This window comes from Grampus griseus (assembly GCF_964374135.1).
Source record: "Grampus griseus genome assembly, chromosome: 10".
Lineage (NCBI taxonomy): Eukaryota > Metazoa > Chordata > Mammalia > Artiodactyla > Delphinidae > Grampus > Grampus griseus.
The window spans coordinates 31,463,220-31,470,184 of NC_139004.1; the positions used below are offsets into that span (position 1 = coordinate 31,463,220).

Here is a 6,965-nt window from a genome sequence, read left to right on the forward strand (position 1 = left end):
TAGTCGCTTGGTGGCACGTGGGATCTTCCCAGACCAGGGCTCGAACCCGTGTCACCTGCATTGGCAGGTGGATTCTTAACCACTGTGCCACCAGGGAAGCCCCTGGAGTTCAATATTTTTATTTATTGATCGATTGATTGAAATGTTAAGGTCAGTTTATTAAATTTAATGATGAAAGCTGTCAGAAAATTGTTCTCCTGAAAATTATTTTTTCTTATGACTAAAGAAAAGAAAATCAACACACACTCTCAGCATAGACACAGATGCTGTGGCAGTCAAGCCTCTCTAAGATGAGGATAGTTCACTAGTCGGTCAAGTCGCTCTGTGGTCAGCAGGATGGTAGTCTGGATCATCCACCTCATCCTGTAGCTCCAAATGATTCATTTCCTGGTCCAACGACTCATCTACCTCCACGCTGTATCCAGCATCCTCCAAGAACTGGATATTACATGTGTCAAGATTATGATCTGTTTCAAACAGCTGTTTCCCACTTAATTTAGCTTTTCCTGCTTGTTCTTTTTAATTCATTTCTTTTTAACTTCCAAGAGTTCTGCATCAAACTTGGCCTTCCAACTTAAGAAATTCTTAATGGTAACAGGAGTGTCTTCAAATAATTCCTTTTCTGCTTTGCTTCTTTTGTTTCTTTTCTCCTTCTCTTCCAGTTTTTAGTTGATCTACCATTTCACTTAAATTTTCTTGCACAGCTGTAACTAAAGTAAAGATCGTCACCATACCAAGGTTTTCTCTGTTTGTAATACTAATAATTTTTAAATGTCTGAGACATCATTATCTTCTAGGTTTTCCTGGGAGAGAATTTCCTAGAAGGGAGCTTCATCTGGGTGCTTTTCCCTATATGTAAACTTGAGGATAGTCTGGAAAGTTTCATCATTTTCTCCAGCCTCAGATGTCACAGTAATGGTGAAGCTGGTTGGGTTTTCTGATAATACTTAGCTAAAACACTACTGAAGGAGAAAGTGGTATCAGGAGAGTTCATTTCTATTTTGGAAGACCAGTTGTTAGGAGGGTTGGATCAATGTATAATCAAGCTCTGAAGGAGTCAGGATAGATGGACTCCAGAGCCTCCAGTTGCTCTGTTCCTCTTGATAATCTGTCACTGTGGCCCTCACTGCTGCCCATGGATTGTGCAGACACCCAGGTTGCCAGGCAGGGACAGGTGCAAAGTCCCTAGCTGGGAGGCCTGGGGCCCAAAGCCAGGCCAGGCCTGCTGAGCAATGTATGGTTATTTTTTAAGGTAAAATTTATATACAATGAAATAAACAAATCTTAAATGTACCATTTGATGAATTTTGACAAATGTCATCCCATGAGTTTCAATATATAGCATACTCTCTGTCATTCAGTTCTGGTGCTTTCTAATTTTCACTATGATTTCTTCTTTGATCTACCAGTTTTTATTTTGTTAATGACTGATTTCTTTATACGGCCAATACAATAGTAGGCTTATACTGATGAAAAAACAGATGCAATCACTACATGGGTCTTTGCATCTGAGTTTAGTTATTTGAAGGATAGAGGAGGATGTCAGCACAAGCAGGAAGCATAGCATATAGACCAATTCTAACAATTTCCTGAACAGAAGGAAGAGTGGGTTTCCAGACCCCCAAATCCTAATAGATAGGGTTGCCAGATTTAGTAAATAAAAATACAGTATTTTATCTGATAATCCTACAAACAAGAAACAACAATTCTAGATAATAACTCTTAAATGAGTGAACATCATATCATTCTTTCTGGATGGCTAACTGCCCCTCTCCTGGCCCAGCGTAATGTGTGCAAGGCTGGAGTCATTGCACACTGGAGCTAGTCTGGATATGCGCCAGCAATTCCGTCATCTATGCCAGTTGCCCTCGTTAATATCAGACTTAAAAAATATACAACAGGATTAAGCAGTTGAGTCAAGTATAGTATGTACACAGGCATGAACACAGATTAATATTAAAAATATAGTGGACATAATCAACCTTCACCTACATCTTCAGCTCCCTTTCTCACTTTTCTTCTTTTTCTCTGCCCTCCAGTCACACTGGCCTTCTGTGTGGTCCTTGAAATCACTATGGTTTCTCCTGCCACAGGGCCTTTGCATATGGCAGAGCTTCCCAAACCTTATGTCAGGAATGGGTTACAGGTGTGTCAAGAAATGATTCCTCTCAGCCCTGGAGCGAGGATGGGTGGAGACTGAGTAGGTGGTTGGAGTGGACAGAGCCAAAGACAATGAAAAAGGTAAATGTAGGGAAACACTGGATGGGGGTTCCCTGTGCCTAGAAGGCTTTACTCTCCACTTCTACCTCCTACTTACCTTCAGATCTCAGTCAAACATCACTTCTCGGGGAAGCCCCCCTAACCCCTCTGACCATGTCAGATCTCCTTACTATATGTTCTCAGGCCATCCTGTGCCCTTTCTTCATTGTACTTATCACAGTTGTAATTTTGTATTTATTTATGTCTTCTCAGCTTGACCTTAAGTTTTATGAGAGCAGGGACTGTGTTTTCATATAGTTGTTGCATCTAGCGATAGTCTATTCTTTTTCATTGTTATAAGGTATTCCACTGTATGAATCTACTATAATGTATTCATCCTACAGCTGAAATTTTTACTTTTATAAATAATGCCATGAGAACATTTTTGTATATCTTTTTTATCATGCTAAAACATACATAATATTTACCCTTTTAACCATTTTTAAGTGTACAGTTCAGTGGCATTAAGTACATTCACGATGTTGTACAACTATCACCACTATCCATTTCCAGAACTTTTTCTGTACGTATCTTTTTGATGCACATATGGGCATATTTCTGATAAGCATACATTTAGGAAATGCTGGATCATAGTGCATATATTCAACTTTAAAAAATATTGCCAAACAGTTTTCCAGAGTGGTAGTAATAATTTACATGAGCCCTGTATGACAGTTCCCATGGCTCTATGCCCTTGCTTACACCTGGTACTAGCGATCATTTAAATTTTAATTATTCTAGTAAACGTGCAGCGTGTATTTTTCCATTTCTCTGATAACTAAGACAGTTTAGCATCTTATCACATACTTAATGATCATTTAGACAATAAAAAGGGCTAAAGAAACAGAAAGAAGACAACCTATAACTTATGAAATTTGAAGCTCAAGTAGTAGTATTTGTGTGCTAGCAAGCAATTTACGTTTCTAAACATATGTCTCTCATTGATCAAATTCCACCCCACAGGGCAATATCTCTCTCACACTTCCACATGGCACATATGAATTTATGTCTTAAAAGACAAACAAAACCCTTTACTGGCACTTTAGTGGGGTTTAGGGACTTAATAGTGACAAATGTATGGATCGAATCCACCATGTTTAACATAATATCATATTTTCTAATTGGTTATTACTGGTGTATAGGGTATCACATTATTGCCATTCCACTCACCGAGCAGGGAGTGCCTAGGCTCAATTCTCATCTACAGACTGTCAACATTTTTGTCCCACCCTCTTGGCACACAGCTTTCCATAAGGCTATAACCCCAAGCAGAAGGTTGACAATAGTTTTGTTCGAATGTATGTAGGGGCAGGGGTGTCCTTGGCTTCAAGCTGAAAACCTGGCCCTTGTCCCCACCTCCTAGGAGGCACTTATATCTCCATCTACAGGAGCCAAACTCTGACTGCTACCCTTGCTTCCAGACTTCTTTCAAAGCCCGGGGGGTCTGTGGCTTCAGCAAATTCACAGGGGTGTTCATGTTTTAAAGCTTAGATATCTTTACCCTTTTCAAGTTTTATCTGTCATTGCTGTATGTCTGCTACATGGGGTGTGTGTGTGTGTGTGTGTGTGTGTGTGTGTCTGTGAGTGAAAGCCTTAAGCCATTTTACCATTTTCATCAGTCTAGTAAGAGTTTCTTGAATTGATGACAGACAAGAGTTGTGACAGGATGTTTAATTAGATTCTCCCTGTTTTCTGTGAGGTTTCTGCAAAGGCCTAAAAAGCAGAAAGCAAACAATAGATGCCAGGTAACCTCTTCCCCCATCCACCTCAAAGGGAGATGGGAAGAGATTGTGAACCAGTCTGCCAGTTATTACTAATTATCCACACTGAGTCAATACAAGAGAATGAGAATTGTGTTGGGGAGTTAACTGTGAGCTCTATATTTCCTCTCTCGCCATTCTAGGGAGGGACAAGTGAGATAGAGGCCTCCACTAGCACCTCTCAGAATGTTTGGCTTATATCTCCTGGGGTTTGGAAGTCCATAGGGACTAATGTTCTAACTCCCACCTGAGGTAGTCCAGATGCAAGGTGCTGGCTGACCGGCTTCCCTGGGATGGTGAGTAAGGTGGGTGGCATGGAGAGCGAGCTGCACCGCCCTTGCCAGCAAGGCAAAGACGCATGAGTTGTCCTGTGGGCCAAGTGTACCTAGAAGGAAACCAACTTGGAGTCATTTAAAAAGGGTCCTTCCCATGAGGGATACCCAGAGAGGAAAGGGACCTCAGGAGAATATGTTTTACATGGGATGAACCTCCAGAAGGCCAAGAAGTTGGGGGGAGAGGAGTCATAGGCAGTCAACCAGAGGAGCGGCATTGCCTAGGCCCCAGCAAGAGGGTCATAAAAAAGCCCACAGAGGTGACACACACAAGAGAGAAAGAGCCAACATTTGTGAGTCCTCCACGTCCATAGGGAACCAACTTCCAAAGATAATAGTATCCTGCACCAATTGGAAAAAACTGTACCCCTTTCCTTTAATCCCTTCTTCTCCTCACTAAACCCTGGGGGAGAGGGGTTCATAAATAGCAGCTGGCCAGCAGGAGAGGAGGAGTAAACTCTGAGCAGTAAAGGCAGGGATGTGGAGAAGCTCGGCACACCTTCCTTTATCACAGCAAGCATAACACCTGAAGCAGGCAAGAGATGGGCGAAGGGAGATCCTTTAGCTTGAATGAAGTTTAGAGTTGAGTTATGTTTAGGGCAGGTGTGAAGGGGAAGCAAGACAGTTTTCCAATTATATACCATGGAGTCCAGCTCCCTTGATAAAAATAGTTATTGAATATTAGAGAAGGATTGAGGAGGAAAAGTTGATACAGAGTATAACTAACCCTGATTTAGAATGTATGTACTCCAAGTATCTACACATACCTATTCACATTTTCTTCATATTTACTTAGATCCCACCAAAAGCATGGGTAACCAAAACTCATATACAGGTTAATAAAGACAGGGTATACACCTCTGGCAGAGTTTTAATTGGTACTCTGCTCTACACAGTCACTCAGGACCCAGGCTGATAGGCTGCACCATCTGGAACACGTAGCTTCCTCTGTTGCCACAGCAAGAGAAGAGCATCTTATAACTCGTCTTTCCTGATTGCCTGGAAGTGATACAAGGTGCTTCCATTCACAGCTTGTAGTGATTAGAAATAGTCATAAGACTCCCCTTTCTGAAATGGGGAAGGAAGCGTTGTCCTTGTGCCCAGCATGAGAGGAGCCCCAGATATCGGTGAGCCCTGGTAATGTCTCCTAGATCTCCTAATCCCACCAACCCAGAGATGACTAAAATCAACTTCCATGACATTTTACATGGCAGCTTCACTTACAGAGGCTGTCACCTTTCTCTGACAGACCTTTTATGCTGCTGAGCTGGTGTATCCGAATCTCTGATTGCAGGTCTCTGCTGCACAGGACACATTATGAAATACGTTTTTAGACTGTTTGGAAACCTTGTACATAACTCATATTTTCTGGTTAAGAGCTATCACTTTCTCAGATTGTTTACTTTCTTCTACTTTTACCATCAATCCTGGTAGTTTTCTTTTCCCAAAGAAATCACATTAAACATTTTTTTCTTTACTGTCAAATTACACAGTCAAAAGAAAACAATGGAATTGGATTGAGATGTGGACAATGGGCATTTAGCAGTGTTCATTCATTAGCTGATAACTCATTTCCTCACGATGACTTCCCAGTATACAGATAATCCCAATTCATGTTTCAAATAAAATTGGCTATCCATCTGTAAAAAATAATCTCAGATCTTAATTTAATGGATTATGTGAGGATTCACACAAAGAACTCCTTGTAAACTGAATATGGGTTAACAAAATATATGGAAGAATATATTAAGAAACTTGACACGATGGCCTTCTTAAGCGACAAAATCCAAAAGTCAGGAATTCGTAATTCAAATGCCTGGAGGGAGCAAGCAAGTAATGTTGAGTGAAGAAAGCTGAGTGTGAGACCAATCAAATTGTAAAAAATTTATTTTTACTGAGCTATGACATAAGCAAAAGCCATTATACAAACATGTGACACTGGATACTTTTTAAATTTAATATGAAAAATGTAAATTAGGAAATGGAAATCTTGGGGAATGCCCTGGAGGTCCAGTGGTTAGGACTCCGTGCTTTCACTGCCAGGCCGGGGTTCAATCCCTGGTCTGGGAACTAAGATTCTGCAAGCTCAGGAGAGGCCAACAAAAAAAAAAGAAAAACAAAATGGAAACTTTTTATAATTAATATTTTCTTTGTCCTGCCTTTGCTTTGCAATCCCAAACCTGATTTTCATACCAATTTTGGGTTTTGTGTTTCTAGTTGATACATGAAAACTGTCAAGCCATTACTTTATTTTGAAGTTTCACTTGGTCAGGGTCAGCATTTTTTTTTTTCAGGTTTTGACCATTGCTTTTCTTCTTTTACGTGTTATCTTTTTTTTTTTTTTTTTTTTGACTTTTGTACTTAGCATGCAGGACCCTGAGACTGGGGACTACCACTACAGCCAGGCGTCCAGGAAAATTCTAGTCACAGACTGGGGGCTCCAAATCGCTCGCAAAAACTATCCAGGCCTCCTATCTGTCACGACGTGGACCCCTAGCGGTGAGTGACCTTCCCCGTAAGTACTCTGGGTTAGACAGCGACAATTCTACTCGGATGCCTGCTTTGAGTTTGATTCTCGCTCCCGAATCCGCCCCCATTCCGCACTTCCCCATCC

General features: G+C 41.0%; 1 pseudogene across 1 annotated transcript; it reads right to left on the reverse strand.

Moving 5' to 3' along the window:
* Positions 1-312: 312 nt before the first annotated feature.
* LOC309828223 (RWD domain-containing protein 1-like) lies at positions 313-732 on the reverse strand (annotated as a pseudogene). The gene has a single exon. The product of its transcript is annotated as an RWD domain-containing protein 1-like (transcript).
* Between the last annotated feature and the right edge of the window lie 6,233 nt (positions 733-6,965).